Here is a 24,796-nt window from a genome sequence, read left to right as displayed (position 1 = left end):
GCAGACAGAGACCAGGGAGAAGAAATCCCCGCCACGGAATCTTGTGGAAGAGGCTGTTTTGAGTGGCTCCCTGACACAGGAATCCAATGGGGAGGAAAAGCCCAAGAGTACCCACACAAGGAGGGGCTGCAGACCAAGCCCAAGGAGCTGGGAGGAGGAAAGACCCCCACCCCTGTGCTGGGGAGGTGGCCGGAGATACAGCCAGATCTTGGAGCTGGTGGAGAAGGCTCAGGCCAGTGAGAAGCCCCACGGGTGCTTGGAATGTGGAAAGGGCTCCAGGTGGAGCTTCGAGCTGAGGAGACATCAGAACATCCACACTGGGGATTGGGCCCTACAAGAACGGGGAATGTGAGATGAGCTTCAGGCGGAGCTCAGCCTATTCCTGGTGCCTCCAAAGACAGCGGTGCCAGATGCAGAGACCCCCCCTGCAGCCTCTGGAGATCCATGGGGATGCAGAGATCTCCCCGCAGCCCCTGGAGGAGCAACGCTGGAGCAGGGGAATGCCTGACAGGAGGCTGTGAGCCTGTGGACAGAGGGGCCCCCGCTGGAGCAGCCTGTCTTTGAAGGACTGACCCCGTGACAGGGGACCCATGCTGCAGCAGTTTGAGGGGGGCTGTTGCCTATGGGATGGACTGGGGTTGGAGAAGTTCCAGAGAACTGTCCAGTGGGAGTTCCCCAGGGTGCAGCAGAATGGCTCCTGTCCCTTAGCAGAGGAAGAAGCCTGAACTGAGGGGCATGAACTGAGCGTGGCCCCCCATTCCCTGTCTCCCTGCACTACCGGGGTAGGAGGTAGAGGTGGAAGGAGGGAGGGCTGGGGATGGTGTTTTGAAGGGTTTTTTCCTCTCGTTGTCCTACTCTGAGTTTGTTAGCAATAAATTCAATTCATATCTCCAGTTTGGAGCCTGTTTTGCCCGTGACGATGTTTGATGAGGGAACTCTCTTGCTCCTTAACTCATGAACCCTTGGTTTAATTTTCTCTCCCCTGTCCTGCTGTGGAGGGCACTGACAGAGCAGCTCTGGTGGGTGCCTGGCATCGGACAGCACCACCCCACTACAATGGGACACGTCCTTGTGTGCCCCCGTGCTATGGTGCCACTGTTGCTGTTGCTTTTGTCTCCCTCATCAATTTTATCTTTTGCATTAAATGCTTGCGAAGTGCCCCCGGTGTCCCTCGTGTTCCCCCGGCGCCGGCAGCCCCGTCCCTGCCCTGCTCCCCCTCCCACGTCCCGTCCCGGCTGGCGGAGCCTTGGAGCTGCCGTGGGGGCCGTGGGGCTGCCCCGGGGGCTGCGCCCTGAGCCGGGGCCCCTTCCCAGCGCTCCCAGTCTGCCCATCCAGCCCGGAGCAGCCGGCGAGGGCTTCAGCTGGGACGGCAGGGGGGCGATGCTGAGGGGTGGGACCCACCTCGCTTGGGTTTGGTTTGTTCTTCCCAGCCTCAGGAAAAAAGATTTTTGGAAGTTTCTGCCAGAAATCTCTCCCCTCCTCCACTCAGCCCATGGGCCTTGGGGGTTTTCCCTCTTTTTTTGGCGAAATCAAAGCCGTGCACCTCATTCTCATAATTATGGCCAGGAGAAGTGACGGCTTTCCTCGGAGCCGGTGCCGGCGAACACGCCGGGCTGGGAAAGGCGGGCCGGGAGGTGCGGAGAAGTTTGTTTGTGTTTCCAGCTCAATCCCGACTCGGGCCCGGGCCCGTCCCAGCGCTGTTCCTCATCTGCGGCTTTCCCCTCACACAGCCCGGGGGCGGGGCCTGAGAGCGCGGGGCGGGTGTGGGCCGTGTGCAGAGCCCGCCCCTGTCTCGCTGCCATTTGCATATTCTGCCGTCACTCCAGAATCTCGCGCGCTGATTGGGCCGAGCGGGGCCAAGCCCGGCCCCGGGGCCGCCCCCCGGGCGGGCGTGGCTCGGCAGAGGCGCCATTGGCGGAGCGTGTGTGCGGGCCCGGGAGCGGCGGCAGCGGCCGGAGCCCGGTGAGGCGGCGGCGGAGCTCGGAGGCGGCCCCAGCGCGGGTGGGAGCCGCGCTCGGTTCTGCCGGGGCTCGGGGCCGGCTGCGGGCGGAGGGGGCGGCAGGGGGCTCTGGCGGGTTCCTTGTGCCGTGTCGGCGCCGTGTTCCCCGTGGCCTGAGGGCGCTGCGGGAGCGGCTGCCCGCGGTCTCCTTCCCGCCGCTGCCTCGGCAGGAGCCGGTGCCGGAGCAGCGCTGCCTCGTCCCGCTTCCTGCGGGTAGGACGGAGGTGGCCGCCCTGTCCCCGGGGCTGTGCGGGAAAATTCCCGTGGCCAGAGGTTTGTGTCCCCAGAGGAGACCGAGGAGTCGTGTAAAAGTGACTTTATTCCCGAACAAAGGGAGAGGCCGTGCGGCGTTTGCCGTGGGGTCTCTCCAGTTGTTGTCGTACTCGACCTCCTTTTTATCCTGATTTTCCCTTCTGCATCTCCCTGTCCCTTTGCCCATCGAAAAACCCATACCAAAGTTTTGCCATCACTTAGAGCCTCCCACAAACATACACAAAAAACATTCCAAAACAATCAAGTTTCTTCTTCTCCTGAGACTAAAAATTGTTTCTCACACCCCTGGTCAAATCTAACTGACCACATAAAAGTAGGAATATTACCGAAAATGTTCCAATGGTGTAATCCTTTCACTTAAACTGTGAGAGAAACGAAAACTCTCCAACAATATTTTTACTGTTAGAGAGTCAAGGCATTACTTCAGTTTGGCCAGGATGTGCAACACGAATCATTTCATCCACACACAGCCCGGGTTTGCAGAGAAAATCATTCCATGACACGTGTGAATTATTAAAAAAATATGAATATCGCCCTAATGCCGATATCCAACTCTGACGGACAAAAGACTCTCTAACAGTTTAAAGTTAGGAAGTGTATGTTTAATGACGACGTCGGGCAGCGTGCGGGATAGCTCCCAAACACACGCGCCCCTTCAGAAGATCACAGGGTCTTTTTATGTACAGAAGGATTGAATACCCAAAACACAAATGTATATTCATGACTTCAGTACATCCCATTCCCCGCTTCGTATGGTAATTAGCCAAAAGCTATTAAGCATGCGTGGTTTGTTCTTTGAAATGGGTCGGTGGTCTTTTTTATGGGGCGGGGTCTCAGAATGATGAAGTAAGTGAGTCTTCTTCGCTTTGACTTTTTAACCTTTTAGTGTTGTGTGACAACTGAATCCTGTTTTCCCAGGAGTATTTGATTTATGAATTCATTGTCCTTCTTGAAGCCTATTGATTAGTCAGAATACACAAACATAAGTTGACAGGCCTCATGATTTATCAGTTCCTTAAATCCGGCTTCTGCTTAGCAAAAGAGAAGTCTATCTGTCTTACTTCAGCAATATCTGGTTTAACTAAAATCTTTAATTCTTCAAAATTAATGTTTCACATGAGTTTTACTGGATTTTCCCTAAATGTTAAACAGTCTGAACCCATAGAAATCCATAGGTTTGATTTTCATTGCTTCCAAGTTGTGAAGTTCTCAGTATTTGGTTTCCTATTGGAGCTGGATTTCTTTGCCTCTGATGTTAATTAGGTCGGCACTCCTGGATTTCCTTACCAGCCTTTTCCAGACCAGGCGTCTCCAGCTATTCCAGGGGCAGTGTCTGCGGTAGATGTTGGTTGCTGTTTGCTGATGGTCGTTGATGTTTTGTTGCTGGTCGTTATCTTTGTGGGTGTCTTTTGGGCTATTCCCAGTCTGTTTAGTTGGTAAACTCATCTCTGTTGGGTGGTGTAACATCCCTTTTAAAAAAAATCTTCTAAAATTCCTTTCCCCAGGGCAAAGGCAAACCAAGCCTGAGTAGAGAAACTCAAAACCCCCTAAATTTAAAGCCGGTATATTTTCCAACAATGTAATCCCTTCCAGCCCAGTGTGTGAGTGTGATTGAGAGCCAGAGTGGAATTCTCCCGTTGTCTTCCCCAGCCCTGTGGCGAGTGCAGGCACAGAAACCACTGAAGCTCCAGCAGTGGCAGCAAGGCTTGGCCCCCAGTGTGTGGAGATGCCCCAGGAGGTGCCCAGGCAGACGATTCCAGCAGAGGATCTGTGGGCAGGCACAGGGGCTTCCCCCGCTGTGGAGCCCTGGCTGCTGCTCCGGTGCCTTCAGTGCGGGGTCAGTCGTGGCCTGTTTAACATCCACAGACAATTCCAATTCCTTTTGGGAGTCTGGGAGAGCCATGGCTGGGGCATCAATCATTTTGTTTTTTCATTTTCTCAAGTTCTCTTTCTCATGTCCATACCGCAAAATTGAGGCTGTCTGGGGTTAAAAAGTCATACAATGTTCCGAGTAGAACAGAGAACCCTCAATCCAGGTCCTTCAATTCCCCATTAATCCTCAGAGTTGTCCCAGCTCCATTTTAGTCCTGGGTAACATTACTTCTGAGATTCCCTGGACCCTCTGTGGGTCCATACACCACAAACCTTCAGTCAAAATATGCCCCAAATATTTAACTTTTTTCTCCAGCTTTTGCGCTTTTTTTTTTGGTTTTTTGGGGGTTTTTTTGGTTTTTTTTCAAATACTCCATGATGCTTTTTAGCCTGAAAATTGAGCCAATTCACAGAGGCTTCTTCTACCACTTCTTGACGTCCTGACTGAAGCACGTCATCCACATCCTGCATTACAGGGATTCAATATCAGGCTGTAAGCCCTTCCTTCCCTCCCTTGGAACAGGGGATTGCTTTTAGACACCACTTGTCCTGGTTGCTGCAGAGTCATTTGGAGAGGCTGGGTATCTGATTTTCCCTCTTTCCCTGGCGCTGCCCACACTTGTGGGTTCACTTCAGCACAGGCCTTGCCAGACATTTGACACAAAGGTACAAGAGAACTAGCCTGTGTTTCACCTTTTACAATATTGATTTGCATTTCCAATATAGCCATCAAATACCTCCCCATTAAATTACAATCACAATTAGGAGCAAATAAAAATTCCTGCATTTCAAACCCATCCCCCACATCTGCTGATAGTGGTTGGATAAAACACATCTTTCCCACTTGTCCCTGAATAATCAAAGACATTTTTGGGATTTTCCTCCCTTAGGTCTAAGATCCAGAGTGGATGGAGAGGCCCCTGTGTGTGTGAGGAAAGGCCTCGTGTGGATGCAGCCCCAGCCTGAATGTTGTCAAGGGCTGCAGTGTGGTGGGTCCCTGGTGGAATGGGAGCTCTGGCAGCCCCAGGAATCCATGTCCATGCAGGGCTGGACTTGCTCCTGCTGAGGGTGCTGCTGTGTGTGCCTGCAGTGTCCTTGTGGCCTGCAGATGGAACCCTGCTTCCTTGCCAGGGGCTGTTTGGGTGGGCTCTCCCCCGCCGAGGAGGGCAATGCCTGTGCCAGGTGCTTGTGGCCGAGCCCGTCCCCTCGGTGCTGGGGCCCCCTTGGGCGCTGGGGTTCATCCCTCCGGGGCTGTAGAAACTCTGCCATGGCCTTTGCCTCCAGCTTGGCCTTTTCCTCCTCCCTTCTTACCTTCACCTGCTGTGCCTTTGTGCCCAAGTGCTCCAGGGGCTTCTTGTGCCACTCCTGCAGCCCCCCTGAGTGCCTGTGGGTGCTCCTCCTCTGACCGCTGCTGAGCTTTCTGCAGAGTCATTCCTTTCTCCAGCGACCCAAACAAAATCCTTAAAGGAGAATCTCGATCCTTCCCGAAGTAATCCACATTTCCCAGCTGTTCCTTCCTTCCTGCTGAGCCCCGGCTGCCCCACAGCTCCCCACAGGCCCCCAGCCCGTGCTCCCGGTGCCGCACCTCTGTGCCCGCTGCTGCCGCCCCCCAGCACGGAGAAACTCCCTGGGATCCTGACCTCCTTGTTTTCCTCTCCTGGAAACTGGGGGCACAAAGGATCTGCAGCAGCTGGCAAATTTGGAGGATAAGACCCTGCTGAAAAATGTCCCAGTCCTCAGTATTTCTCTCTTCCTCCTCTTTTCCATCATCTTTTTTCTTACCGCAGAGATTCCTCCTGCTGCTTCTTGCCTTGATCAAACTCTTGCACCCTCCCCTTCACCCTCACCCTGCACAGCAACACCATCCATCCCCTGTTGTCTAAATCCCTTCTAGACCTCCCTTATTGCCCCTCTGGGTGTCCATGTCCTTAATTACCTCTGGGAGAACGATGCCTTGGGAAGGCTGACCTGTAACAGGGACTGCACAGAGCTAGAGAATAAAGTCGATATTTATTGAAAGCTCTTTAGGGTACACCTTGGGCAGGGCAGGAGCCTGACCAGGGCTACACTCCAGGGGGACGTAGAATGGTCACAAAATGGACGACTGGTCACAAGGTCCTAAATTTTGTTAAGTTTGGGCCATTTGCATATTGGAGCCCAGTTGTCCAACCACAGCCTCAGGTCGTGAGGTGTCGTGCTCCTTGTTTGTCTCTTTAATCCACCGGTTTTTATGTATTTGGGCTTGAAAGTTGTGCTTGTTGTCCTTGGTCTTCAGCAGGAAAAGGATTTGTTTTGTGTACCTACTCTGTGATGAGAGCTTAGCAGCACTTAATCTGAGGCTCAGAACTACACCCCTATGCAGCGCAGAATCTGAAAAACATGAAAGGTAAAACTTTGGGCAAACTACCTCAGCATTCTCCCAAGGGACCCTTCAGAGTTATTTTGGGATCGCCATCCCTTTTGCCAGGACACTTTCCTGGCTTTCCCTTTTCCACCCTCCATGGATGCCCTGCCATGTTCACTCCCTGAAGATCCCAGTGTCCTCACTGATGAGATTTTCAGTGCTCTCTCCCTGCTGACTCTTCACAGACCCCCCTGATGTGTCACTGCTGATCTGTCTCCTGGACACTCTGGGGTCCCCAGTCAAACCCCCGGTGCCGCCGCCACCCCAGGGAGCCGATCACCCAAACTGGGTGAGGCACCTTCAGCTCCACTCACTGCCCGCCGCCCCGGACGGTGGAAGGAATTCCAGAGGAGCCCCAAGGTGTGTGGAAAAATTGACATCACCAGGGGTTTGTGTCCACAAAGTAGACAGAGGAGTCCTGTAAGAGTAATCTCATTCATAAAAACATGGAGAGGCCGTGGGACATTTCCCATGGGATCTCTCCAATTGTTGGAGAACGCAGCCTCCTTTTCATCCTAATTTTCCTTTACTCCTTTTCCCCATTGGCTGAAGAACTTGAGAGGTACAGACTTCCCAATCCACCTACGACATACCTCCCTTAATATGCACCCCACTTCTGTGTAGGTAACGATAGTCACAGCTCTGTTCAGTCTTTGTTCTTCTTGTCGCAGTTGATGAATTTAGCAGGACCTTGGCAGAGTGAATTATTAAAAAAATATGAATATCGCCCTAATGCCAATATCCAACTATGACGGACAAAAGACTCTCTAACAGTTTAAAGTTAGGAAGTGTATGTTTAATGACGACGCCGGGCAGCGTGCGGGATAGCTCCCAAACACACGCGCCCCTACAGAAGATCACAGGGTCTTTTTATGTACAGAAGTATTGAATACCCAAAACACAAATGTATATTCATGACTTTAGTACATCCCATTCCCCGCTTCGTATGGTAATTAGCCAAAAGCTATTAAGCATGCGTGGTTTGTTCTTTGAAATGGGTCAGTGGTCTTTTTTATGGGGCAGGGTCTCAAAATGATGAAGTAAGTGAGTCTTCTTCGCTTTGACTTTTTAACCTTTTAGTGTTGTGTGACAACTGAATCCTGTTTTCCCAGGAGTATTTGATTTATGAATTCATTGCCCTTCTTGAAGCCTATTGATTAGTCAGAATACACAAACATAAGTTGACAGGCCTCATGATTTATCAGTTCCTTAAATCCGGCTTCTGCTTATCAAAAGGGAAGTCTATCTGTCTTACTTCAGCAATATCTGGTTTAACTAAAATCTTTAATTCTTCAAAATTAATGTTACAAGAGCAGCAGGCTGCGTGGTCAGTTAATATTTTCTGGAACTGATGCCTTCTTCTGTCCCTTCCTTATGTCCGAGTGCCTGGCCCTATCCCCAAGCAGATTCGCAGCATCTGTTTGTAAAGACACTTTCCTCTTCTCCCTTTCATGGGGGTTCCCCGTTTGCGGGACATCCCCCCTGGAGCAGGGTGTCCCCCGTTGCTGCAGCCCCACCCCTCGGGCAGGCTCAGCCAATGGGAGCGCGTGGCGCTGATGACTCACCAGTTGCCAGGCAGACCCGCAGGTCCCAGCGGTGCCCCCCTGGACCCCACGTGCGCCCCGCCCTCGGCCCCAGCGCCCCCGCGAGGGGAATTTGGGGAGGTGTGAGGGGGGAGGTTTTGCGAGGGGCTGAATCTTTATATTGTAGAAAAGTTTTTGTCTGAGTCTCGATGTGTGGGGAGTTTTTGATCTGTGTCGATGTTTGGAGGAGTTCTAGGCTGAATCTTGGTGTTTTGGAGGTTTTCACAGACACAAGGTGGCCGCTGACTTTTTGAGAATAACTTGGGCAAGGAGGAACCCCCAGCCTAAGGTGCTCTCCTCTTGTTTTCTCCCTAAACCAGGATTTGTCATTCCCAAGGAGTGCCCAGATGGAGAAGGAGGAAAAGCCCCGGACATCCCGCAGGAGGAGGGGCTACAAACCCAGCCCAGGGAGCTGCGAGGAGGAAAGACCTGCCCTGTGCCAGGAGGGTGGCCGGAGATCCAGCCGGAGCTCAGAACTGGTGGAGAAGCCTCATGGAGGGGAGAAGCCCCACAAGTGCCTGGAATGTGGGAAGGGTTTCAGCTACAACTGCCACCTGATCCGGCACCAGAGGATCCACAGTGGGGAACAGCCCTACGCGTGTGGGAAATGTGGGAAGAGCTTCAGCCACAGCAGTAACCTGAGGAGACATGAGAGGATCCACACTGGGGAAAAACCCTACAAGTGTGGGGAGTGTGGGAACAGCTTCAGGAACAGCTCCGCCCTGTGGAAACACCAGATGATCCACACTGGGGAAAAACCCTACGAGTGTGGGGAATGTGGGAACAGCTTCAGAGAGAGCTCTACCCTGTTGGAAACACCAGATGATCCACAGTGGGGAAAAACCATACGTGTGTGGGGAATGTGGGAGGAGCTTCAGAGACAGCTCCAGTCTCGTCCGGCACCGAGTGATCCACACGGGGGAAGGGCCCTACACCTGCTTGGAATGTGGGAAGTGCTTTGGATTGTGCTCCGACCTGAGAAAACACCAGCGCATCCACACCGGGGAGAGGCCCTATGAGTGTCCTGAGTGTGGGAAGAGGTTTGCAAGGAGCTCCACTCTCCTCCAACATCAGCACATTCACACGGAGGAGAGGCCCTTCCGCTGCCCCGACTGCGGGAAGGGTTTCAAGCAAAACTCCACCCTCACTGTCCACCGGCGCATCCACACTGGGGAGAGGCCCTACGAGTGTCCTGAGTGTGGGAAGAGCTTCTCCAGTAGCTCTATCTTGACCAGACACCAACGGAGGCAGCACTAAGGGAAGCCCTTAGAGCACACAGAGTGCGGGAAGAGCTTCGTGCGCTGCTCCAGCTCCGTCCCCCATGGGAGGATCGGCGTTGGATGATCCCCAGTGACCCCCGTTGGGCAGAGCCCTGGTGATCCGTGGTCCTGGTGATCCATGTTGGGAAGACACCTGGCTGTGGGGGATCCACATCTTCCTGTCTCCCCGTGGGCACCTGGATGAACACAGGGGCAGAAACATCCCTTGTGACGCAGACTGACATTGGGAATTCCTTGGGGAGAGTGGATTTGTTGACTTTCAACCCCAGAAAATTTTTTTTCGTTCAGTCCTATCTTTTGGTGGCATCAAGGAATACTGGATGGTCTTCGAGATCTTTTCCAACCTCAGGGATTCCACACGATTTTGATTTCCTATTGCCCGAGGGCATCTTGTGCAGCCACATGGTGATGATCTGGGGCCAAGACCAAGATTTTGGAGGCAGTGGGGTGGGAACCCCTCCATAAAATGTTCTTCCCTCCCACCCAAGGACGTGGATCCTCAGTCGGCATGGACAGGGAAATCCTTTTCTTTTGGCCTTGATTTGCTTTTCATTTCTCTTCATCCATTTAAAATATCCAACGCTGGGGTAAAAATAGAGTCATTGAACTGAGACGTGGTTGGGATGATGGGAGGACATAGACATGGTGGGACCTCTGCCTGAGATCCCATTAATTTTCAAAATGATAACAGTTTGGAGGGAGGGGGTTTGAATTCTCCATTCCAAGGGAGGCTCCGGCTTTCCCTGGCAGACACCTGTCTTTCAAACTAAGACAATGCCATTGTCTGAGTTAGCTATAATGTAAAAGTCAGTAATAATAGTTATAATATAAAAGCATTTCAGCACTGCGCAGTCTCTATTTTAATATTTCGCTAAGGCCTATGATATAATATTGATTTATCATGGTGCCATTTCTGTTGGCTATACTGCACACACATAAACTGATTATATTACACCAAAAACCAGCTGAATTATAAATGGCACCGTATCAAAATCGTTTCAATCAATTACAACAGGCAAAAGCATGAATGCAAAAGCCAATATTTTATTGTCATTTATATTGTCATTTATATTGTCATTTATAACCCGGGTCTGCTGCCTCTTCTGCAAGGCACCGAGGGGGCTAATTCACCCTCTGGCCCTGTGTCCCTGCATGTCCCAAAGTGTCCCTGAGCTTCCCTGACTGTCCCTAACTGTCCCCATTGATGTCACCTTAAGAATTCCCATCAGGATTTGGGACAGTTTCAATGAAAATTCCAGGAAAATTCCCCAAATTTGTTTAAAACACTGTACGGGGATGGGGGAGGGGACAAGTGCCACCAGCAATGTCCCCGATGGCATCACCACCCCTATGACAGGACATTGCTGTGCCCGTAGCAGCTTTGGGATGTCCTCGATGGCTCTTTGGCACTGCTCGGCCACAGGGGCCATCCTGTGTCAAGCTTTTGGGGTGTCCTCACTGAAATCAATGGTGATGGGCAGTTGTAAAAGCACAGTCCTTTATTGCATAGCTAAATCAGTCTCATGGAGGCAGAGGCTGTCACAGCTCAAGCCAGTGAAGTCCCCGTGTCCCCAGCAGGAGCGGTGGCATCATATCAGCAGCAGTGTGCAGGAAGCCTTCTAACAGAAAGTTTCATAAAGAACATGAAGTTTCATAACATAAAGAACAAAGTTTCTGATACATTCTCACATGAGGCCAGCGTGTAATGAGCCCCATGAAGATGCATCAAGCCTGAGGGTTGGCCTGCAACCTCCCAGAGTGGCTCCATAATATTTGCCAGACGGCTCTTCAAGTGCGTTTTGTAATGTAAAGGTTTTAACAAAGAAAGGTTTTAACAAAAGATAAAACATTTTACAAACGATAAAATGACAAACAATACAGAAACAAAAGGCGAGCACAGGTGTCAGAGAAGCCTCTGACCCCTGGCTAGGACACATTAAAAAGCGCCTGAGCACCTCTGAGCTCATTCTCAAGTATAGGACAATTAAGGAGGGACAATTTGCCTTGCTGCCAATAGCAGCAGCCACAGGTCCTGAGAAACATCTCCAAAGCCCAACCAGTGCCCCTGTGCTGGCACTGGGCTGATGTCCATGAGAAGGGCACACAACTTTCCAGCTTGGCTTCCTTCTAAGTTCAAAGGTAAACTGAAACTTTTTTACTTAAATAGAATCATTTGCTTGGGTGTGGAAATGCATTCCCACAAGTTTCTGAGTCCCAAGCAGAAGCAGCAACAGCAGCAGCGGCAGCACCTGTAGTCTGTGTCCCCTGAGTCTTATCAGTGTGCATATATTTATATATACATATAGATATCTACTGTCTTATCAGTAGCAGCTGCAGAAACAACAACAGTGGCATTTGTGATTGGTCTTCCCTGAGCTTTAAAGCAGCGCATTTTATTCTATTGGTTTCTACCAATCAGGTAGAAACACGAGTCCAGTATTGCCTTGTTGGGCCTGGCCTAAGCTAAGATTGATGTGTGAAAATATTTGCAATTTCTTACACAAATTCTGCACATGCAGCTCTGTCTGTTCTATCTAGGCATGTTTCAGCAGGGCTACATTATTTTTGTTAGGATTAGAATTAAACCAACCTTGCAGAAGGCAATGTCACTTGAACTTTAAACTAGACTTTAGGTCTTTTTCTTGCTAACTGATTTCGTCTCTTATTTGCTAAGGCACTTAAAAACCCTCTATTTATTTAAAACTAAACTTGCATTTGTACCTCATGTCCGTGTGGACTGACGTGTGACTGAACTAAAGAAGTATGATTACACCAATTAATCTCATTTTTCTATAGAAAGTGGTAAGGACAAACATCCTTAACCAAAAATTGATCTTTCCCTGTACAGTTTAATTTGGCATGAAAACATCATGTTTACAGAACCAAAAGTCTTCGGTACTTCAGGTTCACGAGATGCCGTGGGAAGGTGAGGAACCCACCAGTTCCATGCATCTACCGGGGACCAAAAATCCCATGTGGATGATATGCAATTGTACCTTGAATGGCTCTGTCAGTTTTCTCTGGAGCTGGCCAAGCATCCACTGGCACACCAACCAGACAGGTGGGAAATGGCTTTTCTGGGTTGTATTGGACAGACATACGGTATCTAAACCTGATGCACTGGCTAAAGTCACCCAGACGTTTGTTTTAGGTTGACTGAGTGGCAAATTTGCATCACTAAAAGCAAGTAAATTACTAAAAGCAAGTAAATTACTAAAAGCAAGCACGCAAAAAAACGTAACATTTGATTGAACCCCAGATTTCCCTTAAACTATTCTCTAACAAAGGGATTCTACAACACCACTGCTCCCCAAGTGTTGGTCTTTGGTTGATCGACAGGTAAGGTTGCATTGATGAAGGCAAACAAAATAAGATATAAACATGATCCCTGATTTAACTTAATGCTTTTTTATTTAAGGCACTTCCTTTTTCATTTTTAATTTCCAGGCACATCTTTCAGCACGTTCCCTTTTTTGGTTCATCCACAAATTTCACCCGGGACCAGCCAGATATAAGGCACTGAATTATTTTGTTTGCATTCAACTCTCCAAATTTGAATCTCTTTTGATTCTCTCAAAAATTCCCTCCTCCATTCCTCCCAAAGAATGGGAAGATGGGGGCTGCTTTCTTCACCGTGACCCACTGCACCTGAAAATCCAACGGCCTTGTGCTTTGTTTGGGATTCTAGATCACACCACGATGTTCACCACGCTTGTGCCAACAGAGCTCTACGATACCAACGATTCCCACACCTTTTACACTAACACAAACCCCAGGGTTGACAGTTCTTGCACGTGGGACAAAAGATGTCTGCCATCAGCTACAGTCTCCGTGCAGCTCACGTCTGCGTGCTGCTTCTCTGCTCTTGGAGCTGTCAGCGTGTTCCTGTGCTTGATTTGGCTCCACGTTCTCCGCTGGAATCCACCTGGGCCCTGGACCTGCACAAACACAACACTTCTTCACCTTCAATTCATGTGTTTGGGTGGTTTCTTTGATTGGTTAATAAAGTCCACATTGTGGACCATGGAGTCATTGAGTCAAAATTAGAAATAATTTGAGTGTCATTTTCTCATTGGATGATTTGTCCTTGAAAAGAGCGGGTAGGGATAGACAGAGACTCACCATTCTGTGCTTAGCTAGTTAGTGTACAGAACTCACGGCTTGTGAGGCTGTAATGCAGATAAGAATGAATAAAATCCTGAGCCCGAACACCAAAACTGCGTCTCCCGTGCTCCAATCCTGGCGCTGGCAGAGGCTGAAAAGAAGCCGGCACCTCGACACGGCTGCTCCCCGCGGCAGGCTCACGCCGATGGTGGGGGTGCTGAAAGCCTCTTTGGCCGTGCTCCGGGGCCACCCGCCCCCATGGCTGGTGACTCCTGCTCTGGGGGGTCACAGGGACCCCCGCCGGCGGCACCCCGGGGCCGCGCACCTCCGGGGCCGGCCGCAGCCGCGGCACCTCCGCCGCCGGTGTTCCGGGGCCGCCCGACCCTGCAGCGGGCACGGCGGCCAGAGATGGCGCTGTAGATGGAGGCTGAGTCTCGGTGGTTACAAAATGGCGCCGGCAGCAGTGCGCATGCTCTGTGTGGGGCGCCGCCATCTTGCTGTACGGAAAAACACAGGGAGCGGCCATATCGTTGTACGGAAGGTCTTTGCAGGGAGCCGCCATTTTTCTGTGCGTTCGGCCGTGCCGCACATGCGCAGTAGCGCTGCAGGAAGTTGTTGAAATTCCCGCGGTGTTCAAACCCGTTTCGTTCAGGAGGGCTGCTGTTCGGAGTGGGCAGCCCGCTGTCAGCACCGGGGGGGTCGCTACGAGCCCAGGTAAGTCACCAGCAGTATGGAAGGGGCCCCTCACGGGTTCACTGGGACCGGCCATGAGGCCATTCTCGGGCTTGGCGGCGTCGGAGCCGGCTGCAGGTCCTTTGCATCTCTGCTGTAAAACCATCCTGTGGTACCTTTGCAGTGGTTCTCCTCTACTGATGGCTGGAACCAAAAAGGCAAATCAAGAAGCATCCCCTGGATGCAGTGGAATGGTGAAAAAACAATCTGTGAAGTCAATGACAACAGGAAGCCAGTCTCTTGGAATCACTGAAAGAGAAGGAAATCCAGGTTGTAAATGCATCATGTCTTCCATCAGTTCATTCCTCAAGTCATGAAGCAACCTCCAGGAATCAGAGAAGTCTTCTTGTGAATGACAAACACTGGGGAATTCCAGGGACTATTTGTGGGCTTGATGTGGCCTTTTTGTAGCTATTCGCCTCCTAATTTTTTGAGCGCATTCAATTTTTTCTGCTCAAGAGGCCACAGATCTATCCAAACAGGCGGATTGGTTTTCCACGATAACGGAATAACGGTAACTTAATGATAAGTGGCAGGCATAGCTGTGGTTTCCATTAAGAATCCACGTCCATCTTTGTTCTCCACTGGGACAACACATCTCTCCCCCATAGTGTAACGGGCTTCTTCACCACGTAGGGATGGGTGGTCGCTGTCTTTCCTGTGGGACCTGTGACAGTAATCATGAAGTCACTTTGCATACACACTGTAGCTCCTCCAATCCCTGAGAGACCACTCCTAGGTGTCACCAGATTCCAATTGCTCGGCCAAAATTCATGAGAAATCACAGTGACGTGTGCCCCTGTGTCCAGTGTGCCTGTAATCTCAACTGTTTTACCCAGGTGTGTCAGACTGCACGTCAGTTCTGGCCATTCATTGGTGGTATGTTTTACCCAACGGTCATTAGGCGCCGGGCTAAAGCTCTCAAAAGGCATTTCTCGGTATCCAGCTCACTTATTTGTATTCATTGGCAATGCAATAGCAATAGCTATTGGTGTTTTTGGTAGAATTAGCACTGGAGCCTCATGAAAAAGAGCTAAACCCCTCAGCTCTTTACAATTTACTGAAACAACAGCAGGAATAACTGAAAGTCCAGAAAGTCCATTACCGGCCTTGCCTATAATTAGAAAGTCTTGTCTTTGTTGTGAAGTACCAGTGCCCTCAGTCTTGTTCAGGTGTCCCCAGTTCCATCCCAGTTTCCCTGTTCCAGTGCCACTAGCCCAGTGTCCCCCAGGGCTGCCTCAGTGTCACCACCCCAGTGTCACCAGTTCCACCCCAGTGTCACCAGTTCCATCCCAGTGCTCCCAGAGCCAGCCCAGTGCCATCACCCCATTGTCCCCATACCAGTGTCACTGTCCCAGTGTCCCCAGTCCCATCCCAGTGTTTTCAGCCCTGTCCCAGCATCCCTGTCCTGGTGCCCCTAGTCCCATCCCAGTATCCCCCATCCTGTCCCAGTGTTCCCAGTTGTGTCCCAGTATACCAAGTCCCATCCCAGTGTCACCAGTCTTTTGATGGTTTTGGGGGGTCCCAGGTGGGGTTTGGGGTTTCCTGGGGGGATTTGGGGGATCCCAGGTGAGAATTCCAAAGGATTCGGGGTTTCCCACTTGAGAATGCAGGCCAGGGGCGTGGGGAACCGAGGGGGGAGGGGAGGGGAGGGGCTGGGGGCGTTTTGGGGGGGATCAATCAATAGGGGGGGCCCAGAGGGTGCCGAAGGGGGGGATGTGGTGAGTGGGGGGGGTTCCATGGACTGGGGGGGTCCTGGTGAGTCGGGGAAGGGCGGTGAGGGGGGGGTCCTGGCACACTGGGGGGGGCTCATGGATCGGGGGGTCCCAGCGCTTTGGGGGTGTCGGTGAAGGTGGGGCAGAGAATGGGGAGGGGGTATCGGTGCGTGGCGGGCCCGGTAAATTGAAGAGGGGGGGCTGGTGATAACGGGGGGACCCGGCTGATAACGGGGGTTGGGGGACAGGACCGAGCCCCAAGGGACCCCCCGGTGCTGGGGACTCCCCTGTGCCCCCCAGTCCCGCCCGGGCCCCCCCAGTCCCGGCGCTGTTCCCGGGGGGTGAAAGGGAAGGGGCCGAACCCCCGGCATGGGTGGGGGGCCCCGCCTCACTTGGCTTTGGTTTCTTCTTCCCGACTCTGGGGAAAAACCACTTTGGGAGTTTTCTGCCAGAAATCTCCCCCCTCCTCCACTCAGCCCAAGGGCCTTGGGGGTTTTCCCTTTTGGGGGGAAATCAAAGCCGTGCGCTGATGCTCCTAATTATGGCCAGGAGAAGTGACGGCTTTCTTCGGAGCCGGTGCCGGCGAACACGCGGGGCTGGGAAAGGCGGGCCGGGAGGTGCGGAGAAGTTTGTTTGTGTTTCCAGCTCAATCCCGACTCGGGCCCGGGCCCGTCCCAGCGCTGTTCCTCATCTGCGGCTTTCCCCTCACACAGGTTCCTTGTGCCATGTCGGCGCCGTGTTCCCCGTGGCCTGAGGGCGCTGCGGGAGCGGCTGCCCGCGGTCTCCTTCCCGCCGCTGCCTCGGCAGGAGCCGGTGCCGGAGCAGCGCTGCCTCGTCCCGCTTCCTGCGGGGAGGACGGAGGTGGCCGCCCTGTCCCCGGGGCTGTGCGGGAAAATTCCCGTGGCCAGAGGTTTGTGTCCCCAGAGGAGACCGAGGAGTCCTGTAAAAGTGACTTTATTCCTGAACAAAGGGAGAGGCCGTGCGGCATTTGCCGTGGGGTCTCTCCAGTTGTTGTCGTACGCGGCCTCCTTTTTATCCTGATTTTCCCTTCTGCATCTCCCTGTCCCTTTGCCCAGTGGCGAAGGTCCTTGGAAAGTTCCGACTTCCCGATCCGCCGCCTGCATGTCCTCGTTAATGTGCACCCCCCTTTTGTATAACATCCGATATTCATGGCTCTGTTCAGTCTTTTTTCTTCTTTTTGATGTTAAGGAATTTCGCAGGACCTTGGCTGAGCAGCAGTCCATGTCAATGAGTAACGTTTTCTGAAACTGATGGTTTTTTGCATTCCTTCCTTTCTCCAAGTCCCTGTCCCTATGTCCAAGCAGATTCACTGATTCACTCTGTTTTTTCTTGCTGGGTCCTCTTTGACTTTGGGATTATTGTCAGTGCCCTCATTCCCTGTCCTTTTGTAGCCGTGTGTGGATCAGGAGGCCTGGCTGCCACCTCCATCCCCTTGCTCAGCTGCTGAATGAGCTGCCCTCAGCGAGGTGTGTGCACGGTCCAAAGATGAGAGTTGCTGGAGCACAACAGAGGAGAAAGAGCCTTCGTTTAACCCGTGGTGTGCCAGGGAACCACGAAACCGTGTCCCATTCCCATCCTTTCCACGTTTGGACCGGCACATGAGCTGCTTTCTTATTTCCTTTGTTATCTGTTTCACCACTTTTCTGTTGTCATCTATTTGTCAACGACATCTTGAGTCATTTAATTTTCCACCCTGTCCTCCTCCTTCTGCTAATAGATAATCTGATCCCATCCCCTGGTGAAATGTTACATTCTTCGTTTGAGTGGATTGGTGGGCCAGGCTGAGGAGCTGGATCTGTCTGGTTGGTTATTATTTTGTGGACGTCTTGTAATCTAATTCTGTCATTGAAATGATCAGTGGGTTCTCTGGCTCCTGATCTGAATTGGTTCGGGTTCCCTGGGGCTGGTCCGTGGTGTTGCAGGATTTGTTCTGATGGCCGTTCATCTTTTCCCATTTTTGGGTGCTCCCTCCAGCCAGGGCTGCATCAATTGATCTCTTTTCTCTGATTAAATCCTCACACACTTGGATTCCCAAGTGATTTCTCTGAACTTGTGACAGCACAAACACCCCAGTGGTCTAATGCTCCCTGTGTGACACAGACAGTGACAGCACATGTTGGAGTGGGGAGAGGGATGATTCCCCTCCACTTCTTTTAGTGAAGTTTTCACAACATTCTCCATTTGCTGTTTCCCTTTGCAGCTGAAGCAATTTGTGTTGCAGAGTCAGATCTCCTCACTGTGGGCTCTGCCTTTGGCTGTGCCAGTTCCATCTGTGCCAGCAGGCAGAGCTTGGGGTGAGGGACAGAGGGAATCAGCCCAATTCCTCCCCCGGGCAAGTAGAGCCTGGTGCATTGTCCACACTTTTCCCCAGCAGTGTTAATTTGCATTTCTAAAGCTCCTCTCCTGGCTGCCTGGAAGGAAGCTTCTCTTCCAGAGCAGCCATGGAATGGCTCTCATGTGGTTCCCTACAATCTACTTTTGTTTTAACTGTGAATTTAACTGTTTAATTCTTTTCACTGTTTACTGTTAAAGGGTCGCTTTTAAAGCTCTTCTGGTTTTGTAAAATGCAACCTAACGGTGAACATCGAAAAACCCATACCAAAATTTTGCCATCACTAAGTGCCTTCCACAAACATACACAAAAACATTCCGAAGCCATCAAGTTTTTTCTGCTTCTTCTCCTAAGACTAAAAATTGTTTCTCACACCCCTGATCCAAACATTACTGACAATTTAAAAGTAGGATTATTATGAGAGATTATTCTGATGGTGTAATCGTTTCACTGAAACTGTGAGAAAAACAGTAATTCCCAATAATACTTTTCGTGTTAGAGAGTCAAGGCATTACTTGATTTTGGCCAGGATGTGCAACAGAAACCATTTCATCTACACGTAGCCTGGGTGTGCAGCGAAAATCATTCCATGACACGTGAGTTTTACTGGATTTTCCCTAAACTTTCTACAGTCTGACCCACAGATCCAGCAGAGGATCTGTGGGCAGGCACAGGGGCTTCCCCCGCTGTGGAGCCCTGGCTGCTGCTCCGGTGCCTTCAGTGCGGGGTCAGTCGTGGCCTGTTTAACATCCACAGACAATTCCAATTCCTTTTGGGAGTCTGGGAGAGCCATGGCTGGGGCATCCATCATTTTCGTTTTTTCATTTTCTCATGTTTTGTTCTCTTTCTCATGTCCATACCATAACATTGAGGCTGTCTGGGGTTAAAATGTCACACAATGTTCTGGCTAGAACAGAGAATCCTCAATCCAGTCCTGCAATTCCCTATTAATCCTCAGAATTGTCACAGCTCCTTTTTATCCTGGGTAGCGTTACTTCTGAGATTCCCTGGACTTTCTGTGGGTCAATTCACTACAAACCTTCCGTCGAATAATGCCCCAAATATTTAACTTCTTTCTCCACCTTTTGCGCTTTTTTTTTTCACATACTCAAAGTTTCTTTTTAGCCTGAAAATGGAGCCATTCCACAGTAGCTTCTTCTACCACTTCTTGTCCTCTTGACTGAAGCAAGTCATCCACATCCTGCATTATCCCTGTCCCTGGGGGTGAGGTAAATTCTTTTGATATTTCCTGCAAGGCTTGCCCTAATAAGGCTGGTGCTTCTGTGCATCCCTGCAGGAGGACCGTCCATGTCTTTCCCATTTCCCCTTCTCCATCTTGTTCCCACTCAAAGGCCAAATCCTGTTCAGCATCCTGTGTCAGTGGGCATCCCCAGAAATCATCTTTGACATCAAGTCCTGAATGGCAGCAGTGTGAGGAGGGAACCTGGTTCCAGCTGGTGTAAGGATCTGAGACTATGGGGTGCCTGGGTTTGATCATCTCATTTCTTCTTCTTAGGTCCTGCACCATTCTATGGATTCCATCTGATTTCTTGGTTGGCAGCATAGGAGGAGCATTATAGGGAGAGATGCCTGGCTCCCAAAGCCCTGCCTTGAACAGGGGCTGGATAACAGGCTGTAAGCCCTTCCTTCCCTCCCTCGGAACAGGGGATTGCTTTTAGACACCACTTGTCCTGGTTGCTGCAGAGTCGTTTGGAGAGGCTGGGTATCTGATTTTCCGTCTTTCCCTGGTGCTGCCCACACTTGTGGGTTCACTTCAGCACAGGCCTTGCCAGACATTTGACACAAAGGTACCACAGAACTGGCCTCTGTATCACCTTTTACAGTATTAATTTGCATTCCCAGTTTAGCCATCAAATGCCTTCCCAGTAAATTACAATCACAATTAGGAGCAAATAAAAATTCCTGCATTTCAAACCCATCCCCCACATCTGCTGATAATTGTTGGATAAAACACTGCTGCTCATCTTTCCCACTTGTCCCCTGAATAATCAAAGACATTTTTGGGATTTTCCCCCCTTAGGTCTAAGATCCAGAGTGGATGGAGAGGCCCCTGTGTGTGTGAGGAAAGGCCTCGTGTGGATGCAGCCCCAGCCTGAATGTTGTCAAGGGCTGCAGTGTGGTGGGTCCCTGGTGGAATGGGAGCTGTGGCAGCCCCAGGAATCCATGTCCATGCAGGGCTGGACTTGCTCCTGCTGAGGGTGCTGCCGTGTGTGCCTGCAGTGTCCTTGTGGCCTGCAGATGGAACCCTGCTTCCTTGCCAGGGGCTGTTTGGGTGGGCTCTCCCCCGCCGAGGAGGGCAATGCCTGTGCCAGGTGCTTGTGGCCGAGCCCGTCCCCTCGGTGCTGGGGCCCCCTTGGGCGCTGGGGTTCATCCCTCAGGGGCTGTAGAAACTCTGCCATGGCCTTTGCCTCCAGCTTGGCCTTTTCCTCCTCCCTTCTTGCCTTCACCTGCTGTGCCTTTGTGCCCAAGTGCTCCAGGGGCTTCTTGTGCCGCTCCTGCAGCCCCCCTGAGTGCCTGTGGGTGCTCCTCCTCTGACTGCTGCTGAGCTTTCTGCAGAGTCATTCCTTTCTCCAGCGACCCAAACAAAATCCTTAAAGGAGAATCTCGATCCATCCACATTTCCCAGCTGTTCCTTCCTTCCTGCTGAGCCCCGGCTGCCCCACAGCTCCCCACAGGCCCCCAGCCCGTGCTCCCGGTGCCGCACCTCTGCGCCCGCTGCTGCCGCTCCCCAGCACGGAGAACCCCCCTGGGATCCTGACCTCCTTGTTTTCCTCTCCTGGAAACCGGGGGTTCAAAGGATCTGCAGCAGCTGGCAAATTTAGAGGATAAGACCCTGCTGAAAAATGTCCCAGTCCTCAGTATTTTTCTCTTCCTCCTCTTTTCCATCATCCTTATTTTTACTGCAGAGATTCCTCCTGCTGCTTCTAGCATTAACCATATTCCTGCACACTCCCCTTCACCCAGTGCCTTCCCAACACACCAACGCCATCCATCCCCACTTGTCTAAATCCCTTCTGGACTTCCTTTATTGCCTTGCTGGGTGTCCATGTCCTTAATTACCTCTGGGAGTAATTAATGAGAATGTGCAGACTGCCTCAACATTCTCCAAAGGGACCCTTCAGAGATATTTCGGGATCATCATCCCTTTTGCCAGGATGCCTTCCTGGCTTTCCCTTTTCCACCCTCCATGGATGCCCTGCCATGTTCACTCCCTGAAGATCCCAGTGTCCTCACTGATGAGATTTTCAGTGCTGTCTCCCTGCCGACTCTTCACAGACCCCCCTGATGTGTCACTGCTGATCTGTCTCCTGGACACTCTGGGGTCCCCAGTCAAACCCCCGGTGCCGCCGCCACCCCAGGGAGCCGATCACCCAAACTGGGTGAGGCACCTTCAGCTCCACTCACTGCCCGCCGCCCCAGACGGTGGAAGGAATTCCAGAGGAGCCCCAAGGTGTGTGGAAAAATTGACATCACCAGGGGTTTGTGTCCACAAAGAAGACAGAGGAGTCTTGTAAAAGTAATTTCATTTATAGAAAAAGGGAGAAGCTATGGGACATTTCCCATGGGATCTCTCCAGCTGTTGGAGCACACAGTCTCCTTTCCATCCTAATTTTCCCTGCTGCATCTCCCTCTCCTTTTCCCCATTGGCTGAAGTATTGGGAGGTACAGACTTCCCAATCCACCTACTACATACCCCCCCTTAATATGCACCCCACTTCTGTATAGGTAACGATGTTCATATCTCTATTAAGTCCTTGTTCCTCTTCTCAATGTTCATGGATTTAGCAGGACCTTGGCTGAGCAGCAGTCTGTGTGGTCAGTTAGTAACATTTTGTGGAAGTGATGACTTCTTCTGTCCCTTCCTTATGTCCAAGTGCCTGGCCCTATCCCCAAGCAGATTCGCAGCATCTGTTTGTAAAGACACTTTCCTTTCTTCCTTTCATGGGGGTTCCCTGTTTACGGGTCTTCATCATTTTCGTGGGAGTGAATCTTGGTTTTTCTGATTATTATTGGGCCTAAATGTTGGTATCTCGGTTTATTGCAAGGGGCTGCATCTTTATATTTTGGAGAAAGTTTGGTGTAAAGTACAGTATTTGTGGAGGTTTTGATCTGTATCTTGATGTTTGGAGGACTTGTGCGCTGAATCTTGGTGTTTTGGAGGTTCTTACAGACACGAGGTAGCAGTGACTTCCTGAGATGAACTTGGGCAAGGAGAAACCCCCAGCCTAAAGCACTCTCCTCTTGTTTTCTCCCCAAACCAGGATTTGTCATTCCCAAGGAGTGTCCATATGGAGAAGGAGGAAAAGCCCCGGAGATCCCGCAGGAGGAGGGGCTGCAAACCCAGCCCAGGGAGCTGCGAGGAGAAGAGACCCGCCCTGTTCCAGGAGGGCGGCCGGAGATCCATCCGGAGCTCGGAGCTGGTGGAGAAGCCTCATGGAGGGGAGAAGCCCCACAGGTGCCTGGAATGTGGGAAGGGTTTCAGCTACAGCTGCCACCTGATCCAGCACCAGGTGATCCACACTGGGGAACGGCCCTACGAGTGTGGGGAATGTGGGAAGAGCTTCGCCTGGAGCTCCCACCTGATCCAACACAAGAGGATCCACACCGGGGAACGGACCTTTAAGTGTGGGGAGTGTGGGAAAAGCTTCAGCCGGAAGGGCCACCTGGTGAAACACCAGATGATCCACACCGGAGAACGGCCCTACAAGTGTGGGGAATGTGGGATGAGCTTCGGCCAGAAGGGCAGTCTTATGCAGCACCAGAGGCTCCACACTGGGGAACGGCCCTATGGATGTGTGGAATGTGGGAAGAGCTTCAGGTACAGCTCCGGCCTGAGGAAACACCAGAGGATCCACACGGGGGAAAAGCCCCACAAGTGTGGGGAATGTGGGAAGAGCTTCATCCAGAGATTCCAGCTGAGGGAACACCAGAGGATCCACACTGGGGAAAAGCCCTACAAGTGTGGGGAATGTGGGAAGAGCTTCAGGGCAAGCTATGACCTGATCCGGCACCAGGTGATCCACACGGGGGAAGGGCCCTACACCTGCTTGGAATGTGGGAAGAGCTTTGGATGGAGCTCAAACCTGATATACCACCAGCACATCCACACTGGGGAGAGGCCCTATGAGTGTCCTGAGTGTGGGAAGAGGTTTGTAAGGAGCTCCGAACTCCTCCAACATCAGCGGATTCACACGGATGAGAGGCCCTTCCGCTGCCCCGACTGCGGGAAGGGCTTCAAGTACAACTCCACCCTCATCAGGCACCGGCGCATCCACACTGGGGAGAGGCCCTACGAGTGTCCTGAGTGTGGGAAGGGCTTCTCAGACAGATCTAACGTGACCAGACACCAACAGAGGCACCACTAAGGGAAGCCCTTAGAGCACACAGAGCGCGGGAAGAGCTTCGTGCGCTGCTCCAGCTCCATCCCCCATGGGAGGATCGGCGTTGGATGATCCCCAGTGACCCCCGTTGGGCAGAGCCCTGGTGATCCGTGGTCCTGGTGATCCATGTTGGGAAGACACCTGGCTGTGGGGGATCCACATCTTCCTGTCTCCCTGTGGGCACCTGGATGAACACAGGGGCAGAAACATCCCTTGTGACGCAGACTGACATTGGGAATTCCTTGGGGAGAGTGGATTTGTTGACTTTCAACCCCAGAAATTTTTTTTTTGTTCAGTCCTATCTTTTGGTGGCATCAAGGAATACTGGATGGTCTTCGAGATCTTTTCCAACCTCAGGGATTCCACACGATTTTGATTTCCTATTGCCCGAGGGCATCTTGTGCAGCCACATGGTGATGATCTGGGGCCAAGACCAAGATTTTGGAGGCAGTGGGGTGGGAACCCCTCCATAAAATGTTCTTCCCTCCCACCCAAGGACGTGGATCCTCAGCCGGCATGGACAGGGAAATCCTTTTCTTTTGGCCTTGATTTGCTTTTCATTTCTCTTCATCCATTTAAAATATCCAACGCTGGGGTAAAAATAGAGTCATTGAACTGAGACGTGGTTGGGATGATGGGAGGACATAGACATGGTGGGACCTCTGCCTGAGAGCCCATTAATTTTCAAAATTATAACAGTTTGGAGGGAGGGGGTTTGAATTCTCCATTCCAAGGGAGGCTCCGGCTTTCCCTGGCAGACACCTGTCTTTCAAACTAAGACAACGCCATTGTCTGAGTTAGCTATAATGTAAAAGTCAGTAATAATAGTTAAAATATAAAAGCATTTCAGCACTGCGCAGTCTCTATTTTAATATTTCGCTAAGGCCTATGATATAATATTGATTTATCATGGTGCCATTTCTGTTGGCTATACTGCACACACATAAACTGATTATATTACACCAAAAAACAGCTGAATTATAAATGGCACTGTATCAAAATCGTTTCAATCAATAACAACGGGCAAAAGCATGAATGCAAAAGCCAATATTTTATTGTCATTTATATTGTCATTTATG

The 24,796-nt window shown here is 51.4% G+C and overlaps 1 long non-coding RNA gene and 1 pseudogene across 1 annotated transcript; both read left to right on the top strand.

Annotated features, from left to right (window-relative positions):
- The first annotated feature begins 1,895 nt into the window (after positions 1 to 1,895).
- LOC136303362 (zinc finger protein 850-like) lies at positions 1,896 to 23,846 on the top strand (annotated as a pseudogene).
- Positions 14,147 to 15,185, top strand: LOC136303383 (uncharacterized). Its single transcript, XR_010724220.1, has 2 exons — positions 14,147 to 14,229; positions 14,372 to 15,185. It is a non-coding gene; the product is annotated as an uncharacterized lncRNA (long non-coding RNA).
- Positions 23,847 to 24,796: the final 950 nt, after the last annotated feature.

The sequence above is a fragment of the Chamaea fasciata genome, unplaced genomic scaffold (assembly GCF_029207755.1).
Source record: "Chamaea fasciata isolate MVZ Bird 193981 ecotype frontalis unplaced genomic scaffold, bChaFas1.0.hap1 SCAF_32, whole genome shotgun sequence".
Lineage (NCBI taxonomy): Eukaryota > Metazoa > Chordata > Aves > Passeriformes > Sylviidae > Chamaea > Chamaea fasciata.
Note: the sequence above shows the minus strand (reverse complement) of the source record. Positions and strands in the feature narration are given on the sequence as shown.